This window comes from Cornus florida, unplaced genomic scaffold (genome assembly GCF_030987335.1).
Source record: "Cornus florida cultivar Cherokee Brave unplaced genomic scaffold, ASM3098733v1 CherokeeBrave_3.0.0_Hap2_Chr04, whole genome shotgun sequence".
NCBI lineage: Eukaryota > Viridiplantae > Streptophyta > Magnoliopsida > Cornales > Cornaceae > Cornus > Cornus florida.
Window position 1 is genome coordinate 97502726 of NW_026775574.1, and position 27415 is coordinate 97530140.

Genomic DNA, 27415 nt, shown 5'->3' on the forward strand with positions numbered 1-27415 from the left:
GAACATGTATATACAACCAACAAAATAAAATAAGAAAAATGGGCTAAGTTTAACGTCTCTAGCAAGACGGAATGTTACTGAAATTTTATTTTATTTTTATCAAAAATAAATAAAGAAATAAATAACTAAAAACACTACTACAAATTCTACTTAGCCTTTTTTTTTTTTTTTTAAACATCAATGCTACTCTTTTTTTTATCTATTTTTTTTTTTTTTTAATAAATCAATTCAAAATATATATATATATATATATATATATATATATATATATATATATATATATATACTTTTTAATTATTAAAATTTTTATGTTATGTTTTTATTTATTTATTATTATTATTTTTTTTTTTGTTTTTTTTTTATTATTTTATTATTTTAATTTTTTTTCTTTTCTTTTTCTTTTTCTTTTTTTTTTTTTTTTTTTAAATTTTTTGGTATCAATTGGAACGGCGAAGCCAAAAGCTCGCCGGAGAAGATGAACAGCCGCGACCGCTATTGGAAGAACCAACCGCCGGAAATCGTGGCCGGAGAAGAACCAGCCTTGTTCGCCGGCGAAACCAAGCCGAGATCGCCAGAGAGAAACGAACCCGCGACGCCGGAAAAATGAACCCAGTTGCGACCCAGCAGCGATCAGAGAAGAACCCAACCGCTACGCCGTTGGACGAACCAGCAGCAATCGCCGGAGAGACGACGCCGATGAAGCCGTAAACCAGCCGCGATCGCTGGGAGAAAAGGGACGCCGATGAAGCCGAGATCGCTGGAATATGATGCCGATGCAGCCGCGACCTCGCTGGAGAATAACGAGCCGCGAACCCACCAGCTGGAATTACCGGCTAACGAACCCAGAAAACGACAAACGGCGTCGGAAAGACGAACCCAGATGCAACGCAGGAAAGCAACGAACAACCGCGTCATCGGATGACGAGACAGATCACCGGAAAGATGAACCCAGCTGCGAATCCGCTGCTGGGTCTCGCCGGCATATGAAATAGCCGTGACCCAGATCTGACGGCGGAAAAATAAAGGCCGAAACAGCCTTGATCGCTGGAGAACACCAGCCTAAATCGCTGGAAAAACTCAGCCTCGACGCCAGAGAAGAACTATGAACAGCCAAGAGAAGAGAAGAGCGAACCGTGAGGGTTGGACAATGAAATTGGGTTTAGAGATTTTTGGGGGAAGAAGCAGAATTTCAAGCAACAGAGAGAAATGTATTCGTGGCTTCAAGGGCTAAGGTGCGATCGATCTGCTTTGATGGGGGATCGACAATTTTAGGCAAAAAATGTCCCCTTCACTGTTTAATAAGAAGGGAGAAACATAAGTAAAATGGGATCAATCCATTTGAACGGGGGATCAATCCACTTGGCCTATTTTTTTGTTGCTCTCTGCCAATAAAATGGGATCGATCTCCTACCCGTTTTGGGATCGATCTTTCTTTTTTTCTTTTTTTTTTCAATTTTTCAATTTTTTTTTATTTTTTATTTTTTAAAAATAATAATAATAATAATAATAAAAATAAACAAAAAAAACAAAACTAAAAAGAATATATACACTAAAATGAAAAATAGATAAAAAAATAAAATAAAAATAAAAATAATAATAAATAAAATTAAAATAAAATCACTCATCAATCTATACTAATTAATACTTCTAAAAAAAAAAATTTTATGTTTTTGAATAAATCAAAATTAACATGAAATATATACAAAAATAATAAAAATAATAATAAAAAAAATAGATAAAAAATCAAACACCAACCTACATTACTCATTTACAATTTTTTTTTTTATTTAAAAATGCATAAATGTACAAAAGGAAAAATAGAAATAAAATAATAATAAAATGAAAATTAAAATGCAACGAAGGAGAAACTCGATACAACTAGTGTTTAACGTCGCTAGAAAGACGTGAGATATTCTCAATCTTCAAAATAAATGGGATCTACCAAGAGGGTAGATTCCACATTTCTTTGAAAATTTTGTCCATCAATATATGGTTTAAGCCTTTGACCATTAACTTTGAAGGTCCCTTCATCTTTTAGATTTTTAAGTTCAACAGCCCCATGAGGTGAAACGGAGATAATTTGATAAGGGCCTTCCCATTTGGTTCGAAACTTTCCAGGGAAAAATTTGAGCCTAGAGTTGAATAACCAAGCCTTTTGACCGGCTTCAAAGGACTTTTTCACAATATGTTTATCATGAAATGCTTTTGTCCTTGCCTTGTAAATTTTTGAACTATCATAGGCATCATTTCTCAATTCCTCTAGCTCATTGAGTTGGAGTAAACGGTCCTTTCCAGCCTTATCAAGATCAAAGTTGAGCTTTTTTATTGCCCAAAGTGCTTTGTGTTCTACCTCAACCGGAAGATGACAAGGCTTCCCATAAACAAGTCTATATGGAGACATGCCTATTGGAGTCTTGTAAGCTGTCCGGTAAGCCCACAAAGCATCGTTCAATTTTCTTGACCAATCTTTTCGGGTCGGATTGACAGTTTTCTCAAGAATATGCTTGATTTCCCTATTTGACACCTCGACTTGCCCACTTGTTTGGGGATGGTAGGGAGTGGCTACTTTATGTGTGACGGAGTATTTTAAGAAAAGTTGCTTCAAGAATTGATTACAGAAATATTTTCCTCCATCACTTATCATAGCCCTTGGCATACCAAAACGAGCAAAGATATTTGATTTAACGAATGCAATTACCACGGAGTGGTCATTCGTTTTGGTAGCACAAGCCTCAACCCACTTTGAAACATAATCAACGGCAACGAGGATATATTGAAAGCCATAAGACATTGGGAATGGTCCCATAAAGTCTATGCCCCATACATCGAAGATTTCAACTACAAAGATTGAAGTTAAGGGCATCATGTCTCTCTTTGACATTGATCCCAACTTTTGACACCGAACACATACCTTACAAAAGTTATAGGCATCTCGGTGGATAGTGGGCCAGAAGAGCCCACTTTGAAGAACCTTCAAAGCGGTCTTCTTTCCACTAAAATGCCCACCACAAGCAAGTGTGTGACAAAACGCAAGGACGCTCGGAACTTCACTTTCTGGCACACATCTCCTGATGATTTGATCCGGGCAATAACGAAACAGAATGGGATCTTCCCAATAGTATTTCCGGATGTTAGCAAAGAATCGGTCCTTTTCTTGTTTTGACCAATTAATGGGAAGTTTGCTGGTTGCAAGATAGTTAACAATGTCGGCGAACCAAGGCAACGTCCCATTTGAGATTTGAAAGAGTTGTTCATCCGGAAATGATTCATGAATTTCAAGATTTGGAGAAGATTCAACCATTAATCTAGACAGATGATCGGCAACGACATTGTCGGAGCCCTTTTTATCCTTGATTTCAAAGTCAAATTCTTGAAGAAGTAGAATCCATCTTATCAAGCGAGGTTTGGTTTCCTTTTTCATTAAAAGATGCCTAAGAGCGGCATGATCGGAAAACACAATTACCTTGGATCCTAAGAGATATGACCGAAATTTATCAAGGGCATATACTACGGCAAGTAACTCTTTCTCGGTGGTAGAATAGTTCAATTGGGCACCTGAGAAAGTCTTACTCGCATAGTATATAGCATATGGTAGTTTACCTACCCTTTGCCCCAAAACAGCACCCATTGCGAAGTCGGAAGCATCACACATAATCTCAAATGGTAAGGACCAATTTGGAGGTTGCATGATAGGAGCGGATGATAGATGAGTGCGAAGTTGATGAAAAGCATTTAGGCATGCTTCATCAAAAACAAATGGAGTCTCCTTGGCAAGAAGGTTACACAAGGGTCTAGCAATTTTGCTAAAGTCTTTGATGAATCGGCGATAAAAACCGGCATGTCCTAGAAAGGAGCGGATTTCTCTCACAGTAGTAGGTGGAGACAATTCAGAAATTAGCTCAACTTTCGCTCTATCTACTTCTATTCCTCTTTTAGAGATGACATGTCCAAGCACGATTCCTTCTTGAACCATGAAATGGCTCTTTTCCCAACTTAACACAAGATTAGTCTCACGACATCTTTGAAGCACTTTTTTGAGATTTTGGAGACACGAATCAAATAAGGACCCAAAAACCGAGAAGTCATCCATGAAGACTTCTAAATACTTCTCCACCATGTCCGAAAAAATTGACATCATACACCTTTGGAAAGTGGCAGGAGCATTGCACAATCCGAAAGGCATCCGTCGATAAGCAAATGTACCGAAAGGACATGTGAATGTGGTCTTTTCTTGATCCAATGGATCTAAGGCCACTTGATTGTACCCCGAGTAACCATCTAGGAAGCAATAGTATTGTTGCCCAGCCAATCTTTCCAAGATTTGGTCAATGAAAGGCAATGGAAAATGGTCCTTCCTAGTGGCATAATTCAGCTTTCGGTAATCTATACAAACACGCCATGAAGTGGCGGTGCGTTTCGAAATAAGATCACCCTTAGCATTTTCAACAACTGTGATTCCCGACTTTTTAGGAACCACTTGAGTTGGACTAACCCACTTGGAATCAGAGATAGGATAAATGATTCCCGCATCTAGAAGTTTCACAACCTCCTTCATGACCACTTCCTTCATATTTGGGTTCAATCTCCTTTGAACATCCCTAAATGGCTTTTCATCCTCTTCCATGTGTATGCGATGCATACAAATAGAAGGGTCAATGCCTTTTAAGTCAGCCACACTCCATCCAATGGCTTCTTTGTTAGCTTTAAGCACTTCCAAAAGATCATTCTCTTGGTCATTTTCAAGATTGGAAGCAATGATGACCGGAAGAGTCTCTTTTGGGCCTAAGAAGGCGTATTTCAGATTTGATGGAAGGGGCTTAAGCTCAAGAATAGGAGGAGAGATGAGAGATGGAACTGGTGGAGTACTAGAGAGTGAAGGAAGAGGTTCTTTCTTGCTTTTCCAAGGTGGGTAATCCAAAGTGGCCACAGAGTCCATTAAAGCATTCACCTCACTTATGGATCCTTCTGTGTCAAAACCACAACTTTCAAACATTTCGCAAAGGCACGCCTCAAGAGGGTCCTTAGATAAAATAGAGGGAAGAGTCTCCTCTATGTTTTCATCCAAGACATCTACTAGGAAACACTCGTCTTCATCTGTGGGATGTTGACTTGCATTGAATACATTAAGCTTAACCATCATGTTGCCAAAAGAGATGTCCATAATGCCGGATCTACAATTAATGGTGGCATTGGCAGTGGCAAGGAATGGCCTTCCTAGGATGACTGGAATGTGATTGGTGAGATTAGGGACTGGCTCAGTATCTAGTACCACAAAATCAACCGGGAAATAAAATTTATCAACCTTAATTAGAATATCCTCAACAATCCCCCTTGGTTTCTTAATTGATCTATCGGCTAGTTGGATTACTACCGATGTTGGCTTCAAGTCCCCTAATCCTAATTGCAAGTAAACAGAGTATGGAATGAGATTGATACTTGCACCTAAATCAAGGAGAGCTCTACGAACCTCTTGGTTTCCAATAACACAAGAAATAGTCGGAGCACCCGGATCCTTGAACTTAGGAGGAGTGTTAGAAAGAATGATGGAACTCACTTGTTCTGTTAAAAGCACTTTCTTAAGGTCCCTTCCCTTGCTCTTCCTCTTTTGTGTGCACAAGTCCTTCAAGAACTTTGCATATGGTGGAATTTGCCTAATTGCATCTAGAAGAGGAAGATTGATTTTCACTTGTTTAAACACTTCCATCATATCATGAATTTTTCCTTCTTGTCTCCCAAATGATGAAGTCTCTCTCAAAGCTTGAGGAAATGGAGCTTTTGGCTCATAAGGCTTCTCTAATTGGGGAGATGATGATGAAGATAATGTAATGTCCTTTTTGGAACCACTAGCATCCAAGGAAATTGGAATAGAATTTGGAATGGGATGGATGCAACCACTTGGTTGTGCCAATTCATTATCCTCCTTTGGTACCTCTACCTTATTATCCATTTTCCTACCACTCCTCAAGGTAGTAATTGCTTGAACTTGCTCATTTCCAGAAAATTCTGATGAAGGACTTGCTTGCGCCATAAATTGCCCTTTAGGATTGGTCTCAGTTTGACTAGGCAACTTACCTTTCTCTCTCACATTTAAAGAATTAGCTAATTGCCCAATTTGAGCTTCAAGCTTTGCAATTGATTGAGAGTGAGAATGAAACAGTTGATTATCTTTTTGAAGATTACCTAAAGCCTGCAAGACTTTGTCCTCAAAAGCTGAACTTTTAGGAGGCGCTTGATTTGGATTAGAGTAAGATTGAGAATTTGATGCTTGAGGATGAGAGTAGGACTGAGGATTTGATGCTTGAGGTTGAGAGTATTGATTCACATTCTGAGGATAGAATGAAGGACGGTAACCTTGAGAATTCTGATTTTGATTTTGGAGATGTGGGGGAACATACTTTGCCTGGTAACCTTGATTTTGAGGAGGGTTTGCACCGTCTCCTTGATTTCTCCATGCAAAGTTTGGATGATTTTTCCACCCCGGATTGTAAGTATTGGAATAAGGGTTGTTCCCTTGATGAATGAAAGCAGCATTTGCTTGTTCTTGAGACTCACTTGGTATAATTTGTCCAAGAGGGCAATTTGAAGTATGGTGAGTGTAACTAGAACAAGTCATGCACATTTCATTGGAATGGTGAGGATATGATTGAGTTGCCGGACCTTGATTCAAAAGGAATGTATCAAACCTTTGAGTAAGATTTTTGACCTCAGCGGCAATTTCCATGGAAGAGTCTATTTGATTTATAGCTTTCTTTCCTCCCATATGTGCTAGGTGACTACCCCTAGAAGATGAAGATCTATGCATTGAGTTTTCACTCATTTTTTCGAAAAGTTGCCAAATTTCATCTTCATTTCTTTCAATGTAGCTTCCGCCACAAGAAGCATCAACAATGCCCTTATTGGCATCGGATAAACTTGAAAAGAAACATTGAACTAATTGCCACTTAGGAATGTCATGATGTGGACACTTCCGTAGCAAGTCATTCAAACGTTCCCATGCTTCATGAAGGGGTTCTCCTTCTTGTTGTTTAAATTCACGAATGGAAGTTCTCATGGCATCAGTTCGACTTGCGGGGTAATACTTTTTTAAGAACTCTTGTTGCAATTGTGCCCAAGAGGTGATTGTATTTGGCCGCAAGTTGTTGAACCAATATTTAGCTTTATCCCGAAGAGTGAAAGGGAAAAGCTTCATTTTTAGGACTTCTTCCGGAACATCCGTGATTTTCACGGTGGAACAAACTTCCAAGAACTCATCTAAATGTTTATAAGGCTCTTCATTGCTCAACCCATAGAAAAGGGGGCACATGTTAATGGTGGAAGCCTTAATCTCATAATGATGAGCACGAAAATTTGGCAATTGAATGCAAGTAGGTGCATTATATTGATTTGGAGTGTAACGATCCCTAAGGACCATTGGAGGATTGAGAGGATTGAGAGGAGGATATGGCATTTGACCTTGTTGATGATATGCCATTTGACCTTGTTGAGGGTATGCCATTTGAACATATTGTTGTTGTTGCTCACCAATTGGGGGAACAATATTTGGCCTTGGCATCCCTAGATTAGGTTGTTGCACCGCATGATTAACTGGTTGTGGCATTCCCAAGGGTGGATGCACACCTTGAGGATCCACAATATGAACTTGTGGTGGGTGGTGCACACCATTATGATCCACATGACCAAGATCTACAACGGGATCTTCAATTGGATCTTCCATTAAAGGTGATGGAAGATCAAAATTTAAAAGATTAAGATGACTATCCCTAGTACTACTTCTTAAACGCCGAAGAAAAATTTCAAGATTTTGATTTACAGGAGCAAGAGGACGATTAAGTGATCTACGACCATGCATGCACTAGAACAAGTCAACACACCAACATTTCAAAATTTCAACCTCCACATACGATGTTCCCAAACTCCTCAATAATATCAATGCACTTAAAACAAATAAATGCCTCCACACGGGCCGATGCCTTCTACAAGAAGGTATGCTTGGACTTAAAAATAAAACAATTCAATTTAAGCCTCCACTTGGGCTGTCCAAAGCATGCAAATTGGTATACAATTAAAGTACTAAAATTAAAGAGAACTTACAGATGGTCCTTAAGCAACTTCAAATTTTTTTTTTAATTGCTTCTAAGTCCAGCGTTTGCTCCACTTTGCTTCAAGTACCTAATTGACAAATCAAATAAAAAAAATTAAAAATTAAAATGACTCAAAAGTAGACAATCAACAAAGAACTAATGTTTAATTCAATTCTTCAAAACCGTTAGATCCCCGGCAACGGCGCCAAAGCTATGGTGCGACCGAGCGTGTGCACAAAATAATGCACAACACTTTAGGTTTAGAAATAATGTCAAGTGGGCACCATATTTTAAAATTTATAAAACCACTAAACACTTATACTATGGAGTATGAAGTGAGCAGGGATCGTCCCAAGAGATCTAAACAATTATAGGTTTTCCAGAATTGAATTCTACTTTAGTGCTTATGTGATTGCCAAAAGGGTTTTGTTTGTGATTAAAACTAATTTTAAACTAAATGATTGCAATAAAGAAATAGAGTTTAAGAGATTGGAAAGAGACTTAGGGTGTAGGATTCACCACTAAGCACATTCCCTAACTCACTCACTTTCAACTAATTGGGGAAATAATACTATGTAATCTATATGTGGCTAACAAGAGCAATGAAAAGTGTAAACCATCAATTTCAAGCATGAATCAACTACCTAATGACAATTAAACTAAGTGTAGTGCAATTCACCCATTCAAAGCATGATTTATCAATCCAAGTTACAAATTTAACACACATTAATCTAGAAGATAATGCAATTGTGACAAAAAGTATGGAATTCAAACATAAGTATGGATGGTCTACTTACCTAATAATTGAATTGCAATTAAATTAATTAAACTTAAATTAAACTAATTAGACATGAATTTAAAACTAATTAAACAACAAATTAACCTAAACATGTAGTACCATCCATCAAATGTAAGCATTTTTCATCAATTTGAAACACAATTACAACTAAGCAATACCATGCATAGCCATCACAAGAATCAATTAACAAAGAATTCGTGTGTAAAATTTGTTTATCAATCAACCGCACATAAGACAATATGAGATTAATACAGATAATCAATTGGAAGAATTTAATTCATAATATTCAAGACTATACACTAATTACATAAATTAATCCCCAAAAAGTATGAAAAGAGAGAGAGAATAGGTTACATGCTTAGGGTTTATCCAACCCTAAGTAGAAGAATCAGCCACTCATGGTTGATGGAGTCGAAGATAGGACAATCCCCATCATCTGCTTCATCTTCTCTGAACTTTTCTTCCAAACCCTAGCCTGTTCTTCTTTTTCCCTTTCTTCGCGTGTTTTTCCAGAGAGAAAATACGATACCACGATACAGAAAAAAAAATAAAAATAAAACTCTTTTTTCTTTTTTTCTAATAATCTTTACCTAAATAAAAACTAAAACTAACCCTAATCTAATGGCTCACTGGGCCTTAAGTAACAATCTCATTAAAGCCCAACAGTTCCCAAAATGAGCCCAAAAATTAAATAAAAACTGTAATGTTGCTAAGTCCTGGGGGATCGATCCCCCACCCTGGGGATCGATCCCCCAGAGTTGACAAATTCCTTTAAGCCTTATTTTTGCCCGGGGCTATTTGGTTTGCTTCTCCATCTTTGGGAACATCATCAAAGGCCCGAAATTGACCGCTTTGTGCCATTGTCTGAAAATCTTTGCTTAACTCCAAAAAGGCTTAATTGGACCGTTCTTAGCTCATTTTAACTTTATTGCCCTGAAATACACATAAACATAAATTAGGACTAAAATATAAAATTAAGATAGATGCAAAGACTGAAATACCTTAGCTTAGGTGCTGAAATGTGCAACATTTAAGCACTTATCAACCGTTCCATACAAGTTTGGTGGTGAACACGCCGAAGACAATGGACGAGCTGAATGAGAGAGCTGATGGTTTCGTGCGCCTAGAAGAGGAAGAAGCAGTTAATGCTAGGAATACATCTATCATCTCCATAGAAGAGAAGTCCAAAGCCAAGATACGGCAGAAATAAGTTCCTCCACAGCGTCAGACCTCCTGGAAGGCAGAGAAGAGGCCTAGGGAGGATGATTTGATTACTCCACTCAAAGTTACACTGGCAAGGCCATACCAAGAAAATAAAGATAAGTTTCGTCCTCCCTTGCCAATTAGACAAACTCTCTAATAGAGGGATCAGTCTAAACATTGTGTTTTTCATAGTGATTTTGGTCATCAGACTAATGAATGCAGGAAATTAAGGAGACAAGTGGAGATACTGATCGCCAGGGGAGAGTTTGCAGGATATGTTCAAGGACTAGCCCAAGAGCAGAATCAACCAATTGAGCAAGTCAAAAGAAATCAAAAGCCGAATCACCATAACACTCAGCCCGTTCAGATTATAAATGCAATTCATGGTCGACCTGAACAAGCCGAAGAGTCCGAAGAATTGATCCGAATGCGTCTTCGGCAAGCACAAATGAAAAGGAGAATAGGCAGTGTCAACACTCTGCACCAGCAGAGCGCATCAATGTAAATAAGATTCGATAAAACAGACTTAATGCGAGTTCAGATTCCTCATGAAGACCCCCTGGTCGTTAGTTTGACAGTGGCAGAGTATTTGGTACCAAGAGTGCTAATTGATCCAGGGAGCAGTGCCAATATCATGCCTAGTGTCACCTTCTATCGGCTGGAAATCAAGCCAGAGGAGCTCAAATGTACTGGTAATCCATTGTTGGGATTTGGTGGAAAACGAGTTGAACCGATCGGCACAGTAGAATTGCTTGTTTGGGCAGCCGAAAAGGAGCTTATCGAGAGCTTTGTGGTGGTGGAGATCCATCCCTCTTATAATTTGTTAATGGGGAGAGGGTGGATTCATAGGGTACAGAGAGTACCATTGACCCTGCACCAAGTGATGAGATGCCTGAGTCCGGACGGGAGCAAGGTGATAGACATCCATGGGGATCAAGTTGCCCCAAAGGAGTGTTACTCAGTGACTTTGAAAGCCGCAAGGAAGGGAAAAGCTCCCATTCGCTCTGCTAGTACACAATAGCAATTAATGAAACCTCCCCCCAGCACGAACGGGGAGGAGCTTCCGGTGCAAACCGAGGAACCCCTAGTTGAAGTTCAAATTGATCATTTGAGGCCAAATCGAATCACAAAGGTAGGTTCAGGGCTTGCCGAGGAAGAAAAACGTCAATTGATTGATTTCCTCTCCCAGAACGCAGATGTATTCGCTTAGAGCCATCTGGACATGCCAGGGATCGACCCCTCAGTCTCTTGCCATTCTCTTAATGTAGATCCAAGCATCAAGCCAGTAAGACAGAAGTAGAGAAGGTTCGCCTCGGAGCACAACCAGGTCATTGCAGACGAAATTAATCGATTGTTGGAGGCTGGGTTTATTAGAGAAGTACAGTACCCAGTCTGGTTGTCGAACGTGGTTGTAGTGCAAAAGAAGAATGGAAAATGGAGAGTTTGCATTGATTTCACCAATCTGAACAAAGCTTGCCCAAAGGATAGTTTTCCACTTCCAAAGATTGATCAAATGGTGGACGCAACAGCCGGGTATGAGCGGCTGACCTTTCTGGATGCTTATTTAGGCTACAATCAAATCCCAATGGACCTAAACGATGAGGAAAAGACCTCTTTTGTCACTGAATAAGGGATCTATTGCTACAAGGTTATACCGTTCGGACTGAAGAATGCCGGAGCCACGTACCAGAGATTGGTTAGCAAGATTTATAAGGATTAAATGGGCAAAATAGTGGAGGCTTACATCAACGACATAGTGATAAAAAGCAAACAGAAGGACCATCACTTAAAGCATTTACATGAGGTGTTTAGCGTACTAAGAAAGTATGGAATAAGGCTGAATCCAACTAAATGCTCATTTGGCGTAGGATTCGGGCAATTCTTTGGCCACGTGGTCAACAACAAGGAATTGAGGTTAGTCCAACCCAAGTGGAAGCTCTGCTAAAAAATGTTGAACCAAGTATTATCAAAGAAGTCCAAGTTCTCACCGGACGCATAGCGGCACTGAGTCGATTCATCTCTAAGTTATCCGACCGATGCAAACCATTCTTCGATACAATCAAGGGTCACGAAAAATAGTCCTGGGGGGATGAACAGAGGCAAGCACTGATTAAGTTGAAAGAATATATGTGAAACCCACCAGTCTTGAATGCCCCAGTGCCAGGCGAAAAGCTTTTCTTGTACCTTAGAGTTTTAAATGTTGAAACCAGTGGTATGTTGATACGATGTGCCGAGGGTAGGCAATTCTCTGTTTTCTATGTAAGCAAAACGTTGACCGAGCCAGAGAGAAGGTATTTAAAGGCCGAACGAGTAATCTTATCCTTGGTAAACGCAAAGAGGAAGCTCAGGCATTACTTCGAGTCCCATCCTATAGTCGTTCTGACCACATTTCCTATAAGGGTGATCCTGCATAAGCTTGATTTGTCTAGACGAATGACGAAATGGGCGATAGAGCTTAGTTCTTTTAACATAACATATGAACCCCGAACGGCTATTAAAGGGCAAGCTGTGGCTGATTTCTTATTGGAGTGTGATGTAGATAAGCCAGATGAATGTCTTGAAGAATCTTCATAGAAGCTTTTCGTTGATGGCTCCTCAAATCAGATGGGGGCAGGAATCGGGGTCAAGTTACAAACACCAGAAGGCACTACGCTGAGCCAAGCGATTAGGCTTGAGTTCAGAGAAACTAACAATGAAGTAGAGTATGAAGTACTACTGGCTGGGTTAAGGTTGGCTAAGGAGTTAAAAGTCAAAAGTCGAACGCCAAACACTTGCTAAAAATAATGAAGAGCCAAGTGGCAAATGGCATTCTAGCCGAGCGCCAGACACTTAAGCAAAGTAAGTGGCAACTGGCACTACGAGCCGAACGCCAAACACTTGCTAAAAATGACGAAAAGCCAAGTGGCTGGTATTATTAGCCGAAGGCCACTCACTTGTTTAAAAAAATAATAATTATTAAAATTATTATTATTATTATTATTATTACTTCCAAATGATGCAGAGATTGAGATCGGATGTAGTAAAAAATTATCCTTTTCATTCATGATAAGTTGAAAGATTACAAGGAATATCATAAGAAGATGGGTACAATCAAGTTTTGTTTGTCTCCTCGTTCACCTGCTCACCCTTGGTAGCCTCCGTAGGATTGTTAACATTCACCTCCCCATCATTGGTTATGGCATCTCTGTGAGGGGGGAGTCAAGCTGGATCACCACTTCATTTTGCTGAGGTCCGCCCTCAGTAGCAGTCACAAGGGGAACCACAGTAGAGAGAGGAGGTACGTCTAAAGGATGAACAGGACGGAGGGACAGGGATAACTCTGGATGAGGCAATCCCCTCGCATTCTTCAAAGATGTGCTAGGCAAGAGTGGGGTCAGGATTAGCATAGACTCCTGGGGGATCAATTTCCAGCTCCTTGTCAACATCATCCGGGCCTGTGCCTGAAATGGTCTGAGCCTCAGCAGGAAGGCGATCGTTGAAACCCTCTCAGTATCCCTCGGCATACCTGAGGGCCCCAATGCTGGAGAAACGACTGTACAGAGCCATCATCCCTCCATTGACCCTGCTGATGACGCTGAGTAGGGCATTACGCTCATCCAGAGCCCTCTTTTCAAAGGCCATGCGCTCTGTTTGTTCGTTATGAAGTAGGCGCTGAAGATTGTCTCTTTTGGCCTTGAGCGCTTCGCGTTCAGTCTTCCAGACGTTCTTCTCAATTTGAAAGGCGTCTTTTTCGTCTTGAAGGGAGTTTGCTTCTTTTTTCAGACCGTCCCTTTCTTTCTCAACCTTGTTCAGGTGCATCATTAATTCAGCATTCTTGGTGCTAATGATGTTATTCTCCTTGGTGGATGCTTCAAGGCTGTTGGCGAACTTGCGCACCTTAGCGTTGACAGCCTCAACATGCTTTTGCATGGCCATCATGCCAAAGAGAGTCTGTAAAATAATACATGAGTACTAATTAAGCCGAACGTATGTCTAGAGGAATTGTAATATAAAGACATTTTTAAATGCAATAAGGAGGAGGGTAGGGAATTACCTCCATAGCCGCAAGAGGAAAACGGCTGAAGACCTCCTTCTGAGACAGAGATTTGGCGACCTCAATGTCTTTAGGAGACCACATGTTCTTGTAGTAGGCTATGGCTGTTGGGCCTTCTTTGAACATGGTTTCGCTCGGCTTCACCACCTAGCCGTCAGCTCGGAAGAATTTGGGGGTCCACGGAGCCTCTCCAGAGGAGGAACCGGTGGCAGTGCCTGACCCGAAAGAAGCAGTTGGCCTGACCTGAGGAGGGATAGACAAACCTAACCCGGAAGTTCTAACCCTCCTTGCCAGGGGAATTTTATCAGGGCTGCCTTCGCTTTCAGGCTGAGGCTTTTTTCCTCGTTCTTTATCCTGAACGGATGCAATGGGGGCAGTGGTACTCCAAACTTGAGGGACAGAGTTCTGGTTTACAGGTAGAGCGGTGACGATCGGACGAACAGTCACCACGTTCGGGGTAGTGCTGGAAGTGGTGGCAGATGAAGATGCCGAAGCTGGGGAGGAAGAAGCCGCAGAAGCAGCGATGACCCTGGGAAATCCTTCCTCCTACTGAAGGATGGAATCCGAAGCTGACTCATTGTGGTGCCGATGAGAGAGATATCACTTAAATTCTCGGATGTGAGGAGTTCCAAACAGGAAGGGATGTCGTTCAGAACGTAGTCCTTCAAATAATTGAACTTATCCCTGCAAACGTTATAACTAAGTTCGTTAACCTACGGGATATCCAAAGAATTGTAAAGAAACGAACAGAAGCGAGGAATGCAAGTTTCACAAGGGCAATCTGTCTTATGGGTCTTGAATTTCTTATAAGAAGACACGGAACATTTACCGAAGGCAGTTGGGATAGGATAATCCTTGGCAACCAGAGCAAACCAAGCCCTCCGAACGCCAACAATGCCTTTTTTCCATCCCTTCTCGAAATTAAGTTTGTTTGTACAGATGGATCTTTTCTCAATAGGGTAAAAATCTTAATATGCGTCCTCCAACCTGATCTTGCTGACCTTGTAATAGAGGAGAAGATCAACTAAATCAAGATCTAGGCCTTTGTCATGATTCAGAAGCAACAGAACGGACAGAACTCTAAAAAAATTGGGGTTAACTTGAAGAGGAGAAAGTTTTAACCTATTGAACACATAGCAGGAGAATGGGTGAAGAGGGAATCTAATAATGTGGAGGCAATGAAAGGAAAACAAGGTTTCACCTGGAAGAAGGCCAGCACCAGTTCTGATATTAATGTCTTTAGGGCATTCTCTAAGATGAATATTGGAAGGGAGGTGGAGTTTCATGCGCAGAATGTCCAAATCTATAGGGATGATGCCAACAATTATGATCCTTGGGGGAAATATGCAAATACTTTAAGAAGAAGAAAAAGCAGAACTAACCTTGAAAAGATTGAAATCAGCAAAGGATGTTGTAAAAGAATAGAGAGAGAAGAACATTTCACTGGATTCGCCGAAGAAGATTTGGTTTGAACAGAGAAGATCTGAGTTGCCCTAAGAGAATGAACTGAAATTGATTGACAGTAAGATGTGAGGGGTACGATAAGGGAAGATGTGGGTGTGAAGGAATAATATATAAATGGGAAGTGGTCCCGTTAACCGAGACGTTAGGAAGTTAAAAAGATTCAAATTTCAAAGACATTTATTGTAATACCCCTAATTTTGAAAGGTTATTCTTGGTATTTAATTGGTATTTAATTTATTATTTAATTGCATTTTATTTGATTATGTGTCATTTTATTGGATTATTTGTTTCATTTAAATTATATTATGGTGATTATTGAATTAGTTGTATAATTTGACTTTATTATATTATTTGTGTAATTTGACTTATTTAAATTAAATTAATTGCTTAATAATATGTAACTTGTATTAATTAACTGTTTTAATTACTTTAATTATTTAATTGCTTCATTTAATTAATTCTCTTTTTATTTATTTTCTTTATTGTAACTTAGGGCAGTAGGATGAAACGTGGCCGACTTGTAGTTGGAATTGGATTAGGGTTAAGGTCTAAGCCTATAAATATGCATATTATGGTGGTTTAGGATTTTAGAAAAAAATAAATAAAATTCTGTAAAACAGAGACCGTGAGATACAGAGGGAACAGAGAGAAATAGGAGAGGAAGGCTAGGTTGGATCAAGGAGGAAGGAACGTGGTTTTGTGAAACAACAATGGGGAGTTAGACGGACAATTCAGAGAACGGTGGTTTAGAGTTACAAACTGAAACTCAAAGGCAAGTCTCTGTTTTTCTCTTTTCCTTAAATCTGTGTTCTGTGCATGCCTAGCTAGACTCCAGGGGATTAATGAATGCTAAAATTGAGTAATTATGCATGCTTAGTCGGACTAAAACAGATGGTGTATGACTTTATTTTCATATTTCTGTTTTGAATGATTCTGAAAATTCTTGATGCACAATTGATGTTTAAGTTTAATCTTTGCATGTTACAACATCTAAAATAGTTTAGTATGGACGTATGGGACTTAAGTTGAATCTTAGAGGCTTTAACTATGGAGTTTTAGGGTGTGCAGAGGCTGAATAGACGAAGAAGACGACTTCAGCACCAACTCAGCCGACTAAGTTGGACCGCGACCTGGATTTTTGTTTTAATTGCCCAGAATTATTTCTAAACCTATTTTAATTAATCTAAATGTGTTTAATGGACTTAGGATGATCCCAGAATGTATCTTATATCTATATATGCTAAGAAGGTAGATGGTTTGGAAATTAAATAACTTATATGTTATTTATATCGGATGGAAGGGTAAATTTAATTGCTCTGACAATTGAAATTAATGTTTAAACGGATTAAACAATGTTCATGAAACGTTATGTTGTTTATCTGAGATGTATGTTAGTGACTTGGAGGGTAAGTTAGCTGCATGATATTTAAACTGTGGTATTGCTTAAATAAATGCAATACTTATCTGTATGGCGTGTATCATACTATCTGTGGATTAAATTGATGTATTATTTTTATATTGCTTCATTTATTGGACTGGATGGTTTAATTTTATATCATAATATTTTTAGTTTAATTGATGTGTTATTATGTTGTTGCATCAATTGTTGGACTGGATGGATTAATGCACTAGTATGGGACGGTGGCATTCTAGGGACGAATTAACCAAAGAAGTTAAATCATACCTAATCTGGATTGAGGTATGGATTAACCATAAGAGTTAAATCCATCTTCTACTTGTGTCATGTCAATAAAATAATTGAATGACCTACTTTGGTTTCTGGATGGATTGTTATACAGGTATCAAGCCACTATACCAGATGGATGATATTTTGTATTAGGAGGATACGGACTTTACATATTTATGTTATGGTGCCATCGTATGAGCTTGAGTCTCAGGATCATGGTTAGGGTGCGTATATCGCTTAGAATGGATAGCTGGACAGTAGTTGCTATTCCCTGATAGGTCTAGGTACTCATGACCACGTAATGTGCGATTTGCATTGTATCTTTACTCAGACTGAGACAGACCTATTGGACTAGTAAGCGTCCTATAGTGTTTAATATATACATATATGGATTACTCTAGATATTGTTGAGTCTATCTAGGATGTATCTGCGTATCGGATCCCTGTTTGGATCGTAGTAGAATAGGACTTGCATGTGGGCCTGACCCACTCGTTTATTTTTCAAGTGCTCGTCAGTTCCAGGGTTAAAGCTTGGTCGTGCAGAGCAGATACAGACTTCTATTCCACCGACTATGTAGGACTGTTTACTTATCAACTTTGGATCTTATTTCAGTTATTTTATTTTACAGTTGGGATTTTTACTAGGGGTCCACTAGATGGATTCCCGAGTTGTTAATTAATTGGAGGTTTCGGATTAGTGGATTTTAAGATTTAATATTTAAGGATTTTATTTAGTTTCCTTGCAGCTATTAATTATTTCTTATTCTGTTTTGTAATCTGTGTTCATTTTAAATATTAATTGTTTGATATTCCCTCGGGTTTGGACCTGGGCCTGATTAACCCGTGTCTCGGATCCGAGGGGTATCACATTTATTCCGAGGCCGACCGCTCGATGCCCCATGTGATCGTCTCGAGCCGTCGAATCATCATTAGCCGTCAAGTTATCATTAGGTCAATTGATAATCACACCCTAATGAATGAGGGAGTGATTATGGGGGCAGTTGAGGATACCAAAGGCGGCATGGGCCAGATCTAACCCACATGATGAAGAATGGGCCTGGTAAATGACCTGTGCCCGAATCAAGCAGTCATCAGGCAAGCCCAATGTCGAAGAGTGAAGCTGGAGGTCTTTGAAGGTGATTAGACCCACCTCGTGGATGAGCCCAATGGAGGAAGTTAATTAGGAATCCTCTATAATATTGTAAACAATCTATAAATAGGTGAAAAATAAAGAAGAGAGGAGATCGAAATGTTTGAAGTGTAATGAAATTCTGTCAATTTAGAGAGAGAAAATTATTGCATCTTCAGACACGGACCCAACGTGGGACCAGTGGATGTCCTTATTGAATTTTTTATATTTTTATTTTATACTTTAATTTTTTTAGAATTTATAAAGATGTCTCCACTAAAATTACAATTCGTCCCACTAGATTCTCTATTCTTTTTTTCTTTTTCTTTTTTTTTTTTTTTTCATTTTATACTTCAAATTTTTAAGAATTTATGAAAATTCCCACACTAAAATTACAATTCAGCCCCATTGATTTTTTTTTTTTTTTGCAATTTATACTTTACATTTTTAAAAATTTATAAAAAAACTTAATTGAAATTATAAAAATGAACCCACTATATAAGTTTGCCCTCACAAATTAAAAGTCCGCCCTCCCTCACAAATTTTTTGAGTCTGTCATTGCCTAAAACGCTCTTTGGCTGACACTCTTTTCTTCGTACTTGGTATCCTTCAAATTCAAAGAATGCATTATATTTTTATGGTGAAATATTAGCTTGGTATTTGTCTTGTTTTCAGTGCTAAAATTAAATCTAAAAAAGCATAAGGTGGCATTGATGGACAAGAAAACATGTATTATTAGGCTACTAGTTAACGAGATTTGAACTGGCCTTGCAAAAGCATTCAGCTAAAGAACGCGTTCAGTCCATGTGTGCGCAGAATTGGGCAAATACATTGGGCTCTTATACTGCTCTTCACATTGTGAGTGCTTCAAAAATATAGTAATTTTTAGGGACAGTAAACAAAAGCCAAATGGGTCTTCGTATGCTTTTTAAGAATTTATAAACAAACAGACGGAACAGACTTTGATTGAAAGCAAAACTGTCTCCCGAACATTCACACACACACACACATGCACGTATATATGTGTGTGTGTGTGTGTGTATGTGAAGGTCTTCAAGTTAGCCAGTTTGAAGGTTTCAACTTAAAAGCAAATATGGCTTTGGTTTCTAAAGCTTGTATGCACAATATTTATAATAAGCCGCTTATACGGTGGTCAAATTCTTAACCAACTTGTAATGGTACATTCAATTTTATTTGTAAAAAATTGACATTCTCGTGTCTTTTTTGGAACTTAAATTACCGACCTTCTTTTTTAAAAATAAAAATGTGAAATCGAATTTTAAACAAGATACTTTGTGAGGCATCATAACCAAATGATTTACTTGTTTAAATTAGAGGAAATATTAAGAGAGAGTTATCTCAAATACAATATTGATCTTTAACATTAGATTGTACATGTGAGCACACTTTGAATTTATAACATGTACAATGTACATTTTTCCATCGCGACTTGACCTTATCATTTGGAATAAGGAAGTGATATCATTAGATTAAGTCAATATTAATTTTGGTGCTATTTTGTGTTATTGATAATGTTGTGACTGAGTAATCACACTAAATTATTATAAAATAATCTTGTTTTTAATCTTGTTTTTATTTGTTATTATTATAGTGATGGAAGCAGTCAATGGTAGCATTAGAAAACTGAGTCTTTGTGTGGTAGTAGTACTGGTCTTTAACCACTCCCTCATTTTTATAATCCATTCTTCACAAACAGATAACAATCACGTATATATAACCATTGGAGCATTTTTAATTGGAGTTTGTACACACACACGCGTATTGACATATATAATACCTACACTATCAACTTTACTAAAATGGATGTTCAAAAAATTAGGTAAACAGAAAAATCGAATCGGATCGTACTGAATTGGGCGGTTTGGGCTAGTTATATAGTGATTTGGTCTGGTCGTGGGTCCAAAATTATGAAACCATAATTTTTTGGTCTGGTCCTAATTTAGGGTCGTGCTGATCCGGACCAGTCCGGACCGAACCGTTACTATGTTATATCATATATATATATATATATATATATATATGTGTGTGTGTGTGTGTGTGTGTATCATATTCTAAACCTAATTCGAGTAAAGTTCTCACGTACCGCCTTTCTTTCTTTTGTTCTTTAAATTCCTTAAATTTCTTTTAAAAAAAAAGTCAAATTTCCCTTTTCAAATATATCTCAATTTTCTTTTCTTTCAAATATATCTCAATTTTCTTTCCTTTATTTCTTCTTAAAATTTATTTATTTATTTATTTTTTTTTTGTGTGTGTTATATCAATGTAAGTTGATTTTTTTTAAAAAAAAAAAAAAAAAAACTTTGCCCCCTCTAAATTAAAATAAAATAAAATAAAAATTAACTGAAACCGATAAACCGAACCGAACCAAACCAGTTTTCGCGGTTTGGTTTGGTTTGGTTTGGTTTGATTCCATTAACATTATGGTTCGATCTAATTTCAAAAATAATGGAACCATTATAAATGGTTTAGTCCCAAAATACTTCCAATCCGGCTTGGACCGAATTGTGTGCAATCTACTTACCAAGAATGCTATACTCTTTCAACTTATTGATAATGCTATTGAAAGTTTGAAACTAAAATAGTGAGTGTCTATCACAGAAATTATTATATTAAAGGCCATTTTTTTTCATTATTTGTTTTTATTGTCTACTGTTTGTTTTGTGGAATGTTTTGAGAGTTAGAAATCGCTTTCAGATAGATAGATATTAAGGATATAAACTATTTCCGATTACTCATAAGACGCATTGCTAACAAAGTTTGACCTGGTCTGGTTTGAAAATTTCAGCCATATCTCCAACCAATCTGATTAACATCAGAGAAATTATATATCATGTATTAATTGCACTTCGTATTTAGGATACTCTAACTTGTATTGAAACCTTCATATATACTCCAATCAGATATGAATAATTCTAGATTTAATCACTTGAAATAAGTAAAGAGAAGTTACCCAAGTTTACGAATGAGTATGAATTCACAAAAGTTTTAAAAAATAAAATTATGATGTATTATATATATATATATATATATATATATATATATATATATTCTGTATTCTTATTATAGCACTGAAAATCATAATTTTGAGATCAAATGGTCACAAGCAAAGTTAGTGAATATTTCATTAAAAGGCTTTATGCACACAACAACAACTCATGCCAAACCAACTGTTAATGATTTGGAGCAGGGCTTTTAATTTACCTAAGAGTTTTCTCAATTTTCGGATCGTATTCAAGTAAAGTATACATGACAAGGAATTGCGACCTATATGGACTAAGTTCAATGGCAACAATTTAAAGAAAAGTTGGACCTGGAATTAATCAACTTGGGCCCAAAAGTTGCCTATAGTTGGACCTGTAATTAATCGACATGGGCCCAAAAGTTTTAAAAGCAAAGCTCGTCCAAGTTACTATTAAGCTTAACTCGAAGACATTTGGGCTAAAATAGGTGAACTTCAAGCAAGCTAGCTCAATTGACACGCCTTACTTACTGCCTATTTACAAAAAGGGCATTTTATAATAGAGCCTATTTGATTATGGTGGGTAAAAAATTGAATAAAATTGTTATAAAATTAATATATTTATTTGTATGTCAGCCAGTGATTAGCCTAGAACCAAATAATAATTTATATACTAATATGTGCAATGCACTAAAAATAATACGTCCTGTGATGACCCGTGAGATCACCCCAACAGTGTGACACCCACTGTGAAATAATTCTTACCATCTCTTAGTGCACTGTGCGGACACATTGGACCAAATATGATTATATTTTATGGTAAGAAATTGAGTTCTAACGCCAACTCACTTTTTTTTCTTCTTTTGGACAGGTTGCGGGAATGTTGGGGAGTTAGTTATTGAAATAATTATTCATCATAAAAAGGATAATGATAAGTAATTTGAAAATAGGATGACGATTAACTTATACAAATGGATGATGATATTATCGTGATATTATTAAAAATAATTATATCATATGACATCATAACATTACCCATATAAATTTATTTGAATGTGTCTCACTGTGAAAACTTATATCATTAGCTCATATAAAAAATAAAAATGAAAGTGAATCTATATGATCATAATGAGCTATGACAGTATTGATAGAGTCTTCAGTATAAATGAAACGATAGACACTGTAACCTCGATTTTGACTCGACCTTAGTTGCAATAACGATTATAAATTTACCATTTATATATTTATACGTGATGTCAAAAGTAAGAAAAATTGTAATGATTGTTTTTAGAATTATTTGACATTGGAAAATAAGAAATCAAAAAAATTATATTTTTTAGAATTATTTGTCCATGTTCATCTCAACTTGACGAACGAATCTAGACAGCATTTCCAAGTGTGCCTTGTTGCAATAAACAATAAAACTTACTGTGGCCCACGGCCACAAGAGGCGCAAACATATATATATATATATATATATATGCGCGAGCATGCATGCATCAGTATATGTATATGATTACTTAATAAGTTACAAAATTAACATGATCTTATTGAATATTTAAAATAATTTAAAAAATTAAGAATATAGATTCGTTACGGCTCGTTCTAATCTTTGTTTAATGTGGACAAATTAAGGTTTTGGAATCTTAATATTAATTTAATTAGTTCCTTAGATTTGTTGTTAAGATGTCATTAAACACGTCACCTTTTCTAATGGTTTAAAAAACTTAGATATACTTTAATTTGCACCATTGGATTGGAACCTACAATGCTATATATTTATAAATAAAAAAAACAAAAAAAAAACAATTAATTTGATCTAATTTAATATAAATTCGTGTCATTATTATCATTATATGTGTGAATGTGAGAGAGTGTTTATACTTTACACACAATGTTTATAATTAATGATTCATATAATTGGTAAAGCCCACGTACAAGTTGCATTAAAATATTGTTTGAATTAAAGTATTTGAACGAAATAATATAAAATATAGCCAAATATATTGATCGGGAATCTAATTCAACAATGAACTTTTAATAAAATATTTGACTAAAATAATTATTTTTCTTTGTGGACTTCCACATAAAAGACAAGCTAAGAAGGTCCCCTGAATCATCCAATTTGTTCACGTTTGGTTTATAATTTTCCTTTGAATTGTCTTCTATTAGAATTTTATTATATATATATATATATATATATATATGTTTGTGGGCCCATTTTTTGTCGTTTGGTGAATCATGATCAGGCATTGCGGTGCCGCGCACGTGTTGATGTGCTTCTGTAGCGACCCGCACACCGGTTTTACCAAAATTGGAAAGGAGAGAAGTTCCTGTTCAAAGTCAAATGTGACCAAGGTGGTCAACTTCCTGGTTTCCTTGAGATGTGTGTCATTCTTTGTTCAAATGGTTAACACAAGGAAATACTCCGTATAAATGCAGTGTGTGTATACAGTGTTTATACAGTATTGAAAGAGTCAAGTTCTTTGTCCATTTTAGGAAATTTAGATCATTTTTAAAAATATTACTGGGGTCATAAAAATTTCTTAATTCCGTTTGGTAGAATTTTTTAATGGGTTGAGTTCATTATCATTTTCTTTTGAAATTTCTTTAAAATAATTTTATGATAATTGTCTAGTGGGCAAGCACCCAGTTACCTAAAAACTTTTCCATTCGGATGGGATATGGGATAAATGATTCTTGTTACATTCTCCCCTAACCAAACTCGACCCTGCCTATTCGAGGTGTTCACTCGAACGCTTGGCGTGATACCGGATCAAGGATTAGTCTAACTCTGATATCAACTGTAACGGGTGGGCGTTTGCCTATTTACCCAAAAGGTCAAGCTGTTAGATAATTCTATATACTCACCCATTTATATCCAATCACTTTTTTATTCGGATCCAATATAGAACAAATGACCCTTGTTATATCTAGTGACTTAATGTACGTGGAATAAAAAGATTGAATTTGAACTATTATCAAACCAATAATAATAATAATAATAATAGTTAAGTTTCTAAACATATGCTTGTTAAAACTCGTTGGTAGATGGCAAAGCAAAAGCTATGGACGCTTACTAAAGAACAACAACAATCAACGTTGAATTTATAAAGTGTAGGAAAAAGTAAAATTAATATGTTATTACACTAATAAATGTATGTATATATATAGGGTAAAGTGCATTAAACCTCCCTCAACTATAGGGGGTTTTGCAACTAAACCCCCTGAATTAAAAAAAAAATCCCTTGAACTTTCACTTTTTTGGGTGGCGGTTGTGTTGAGGCGACAATTTGCTCAGCAGCTGGGCCTCCTCGTCCGCGACGTCTCCAATAATAGACTCTCCGGCCCAATTCCGACTTCGTTGGGGAATCGGAGTGGGAATTTGCCATTCGATAATGGTGACGAAGGGGCATTACAGTCCCTTCGTGTGAACAAGGGCACTATGGTCCTTTAATTTTACAATTCCCATCACGTGATAACATGTGCTGTTTTTGTCAGTCATAATCTACCGGAGTGGGGTGATTTGCAACCAAACACTATAGTTTGGGGGGTTTTTTGCTCATTTAGAAATTCAGGAGGGTTTTGTGTTTATTTGGGTATAATTGAAGGGGGTTTAATGTACTTTATCCATATAGAGAGAGAGAGAGAGAGAGAGAGAGAGAGAGAGAGATTTTTCCTGTATGAGTGAATGTATATCTTTCGCTGTCTTGCAATACATGTAGGAAACCTAAAAACAAAAAAAAATAAAACTCAAAATGGTACTAGCTCTAAAAATTACGGAAAAAAAAAAGGGATATGAAATCTGATCACTAAAAGTAATAAAAACCAAAAATTAGAAGAATCCAAGTTCGTCTAGACGCCGCATTTTTGAAACTTCACAAGATTGAATTCGGCCAAAATTTAGTTGTTGATGTAATTTCGATCACAATTAAATCTATATGGGCCAATACGGTTGTCGATAAAACTCTTTGAAAAAATATATCAGCCCACATGTTTTGAGTTTAGTGGTCAAAACTCTCCCACAATCATAAACCATCCGTTCTACATCTGTTCTAAATCAATAGAACTCATTTTAAAATTTAGTTAGGGTTTCTAGTTAATTTATATACTTATTATTACACATTCTCACAAGTTCGAGATTGAATTCCAACTCAAGAGTTCAAGTTCGAAATTTTTAATCAAGCTAAGCTCATTAATAGTTGGACTCAATATGGAGAGATCGAACACGAATTCAATTTGACATGATCGAACTTGAACAATCACGATATGCTTGACCAATTAATATTTGAGTTGGTATAATTTTTTCTTAACAAAAGAATTAGCTCATTTTAAGATTCAACAAAAAAAAAAAAAAAAAGAAGAAGAAGAAGAAGAATTAGCTCATTTTTAGAGATGAAATCTCTCCTACTTAAAAAGGTGAAGGGTTTCGAAACTTAGTAGGGGTAAAATTATGTGTGAGTACTTATATAAAAATAAATAAAATAAAATATATATACTCTTTTGCATGTTGTGTCAGTTAATAATATTATGGAGTCATTTTGGTTACTTCATCGTATGGGGCACAAAATCACAGTATATTATATATATATATATATATATATATAGAAAATTAAACAGAACAAAAAAAATTTCAAATTCGTAGTATTTTTAAGCTTGGGCACCATCCCCATTGTAATTCAGAAATGAAGTTGGAAACGGATTGAGCCTTTTGGGAATTACAGATTGAATATTTAACAAAGTAAAAATAAGAAAGAATCAAAAGGTCAATAATTTAACGATATTAGACTTTTACTTTTTAAAAAAAAATAGGGATGCGAGCTTAGATAGAGGCATATGTGTGTAAATACTAATTAAGAAAAAAAAAAAGAATGGAATAAACCAAAAAAAAAAAAAAAAAATTCAGTAATGTTTTACCATTAGGAGATAGGAATTATGTAATTAATATATTCTCAAGTGAGATGGAAAGATTGTGAGTCAGTTTCCCGGAAGAGACGGTAATGGTAGGACCCTATTGCCGCCCTTTAATAGATTAGCAAAGAAATAAAAGTAGGCCCCATCCACATATGCAATGGTACATTTGACTTTGTCTGAGACTTATCCGAGAAAACATTGTCCCAAACCAATGAATCCATCTCTCGCCAAATTGAATATTGGGTCCCTAAACATGTTTTCTTTTTTCCTCTCCTCGCCTTTTTGCCGATTCATCGTCAGTGTTCTATTTTTGTTATTTGCTTTTAATTTTTAGGAGATTGTTATATTGGTAGGAATTTTCAAAAAAAGTAAAATGAGTGTGTGAGTAGAGACTTCAAGTTGTATGTGTTGTGTTGTGTTATATAGGAAGGAAGGAAAATGTGTGGAGAAAAAATAAAAAAAAATAAATGAACTTCATCTGATCGGCAGAGATGATATAAGAAAAGAAAAGAGATATGAAAGATCATCCATCATTCTTATTTTACAAATTGTTATATGCCCAACAATAAGCAAAAGAAAAGAATGAAGACAAGTGAACCATTATAAAAAAATTAAATTAAATACTGTCATAAATTATATAAATTTTAAATTACAGTATTGTCATTTATAAATAATAATATTATAAATATTATTACATATAATAGCAAAAAAATAATAATAATAAAACTCGTATTTCTCTCTTAAAAAATAGTAACTTATGAGTTTATTCTCTTATCTTCTATTCAACCCAATAAAAAAATAGTCTATTTCCTACTAATGTCTTGTCCATTCATTTTTCTTTTCCTTTTATCAAATTTTTATCTTTTTAAGGAACAGAACAGTATTCTGAAAATTCTTTATTCAACATCAAATTTTATAATTATAATGATAAAATTTTATTTATGGAAGTACTGAATTTTATCATTTAAAATGATAAAATTTAAAATATAAAATAATAAAAAAAATTACAAAATAATCATATTAACCGTCAGCCCTCAAATTTTGCAAGTTCCAAACTTCGTTGTTTGGGCACGACGCCTTCAATCCTTCAATCTAAAGATCGGGAAGCGAATTGGTTGATTTAAT

At 36.5% G+C, this 27415-nt stretch overlaps 1 non-coding gene across 1 annotated transcript; it reads left to right on the forward strand.

Moving 5' to 3' along the window:
* Positions 1 to 6947: 6947 nt before the first annotated feature.
* LOC132305719 (small nucleolar RNA R71) lies at positions 6948 to 7054 on the forward strand. The gene has a single exon (XR_009481676.1). It is a non-coding gene; the product is annotated as a small nucleolar RNA R71 (small nucleolar RNA).
* Positions 7055 to 27415: the final 20361 nt, after the last annotated feature.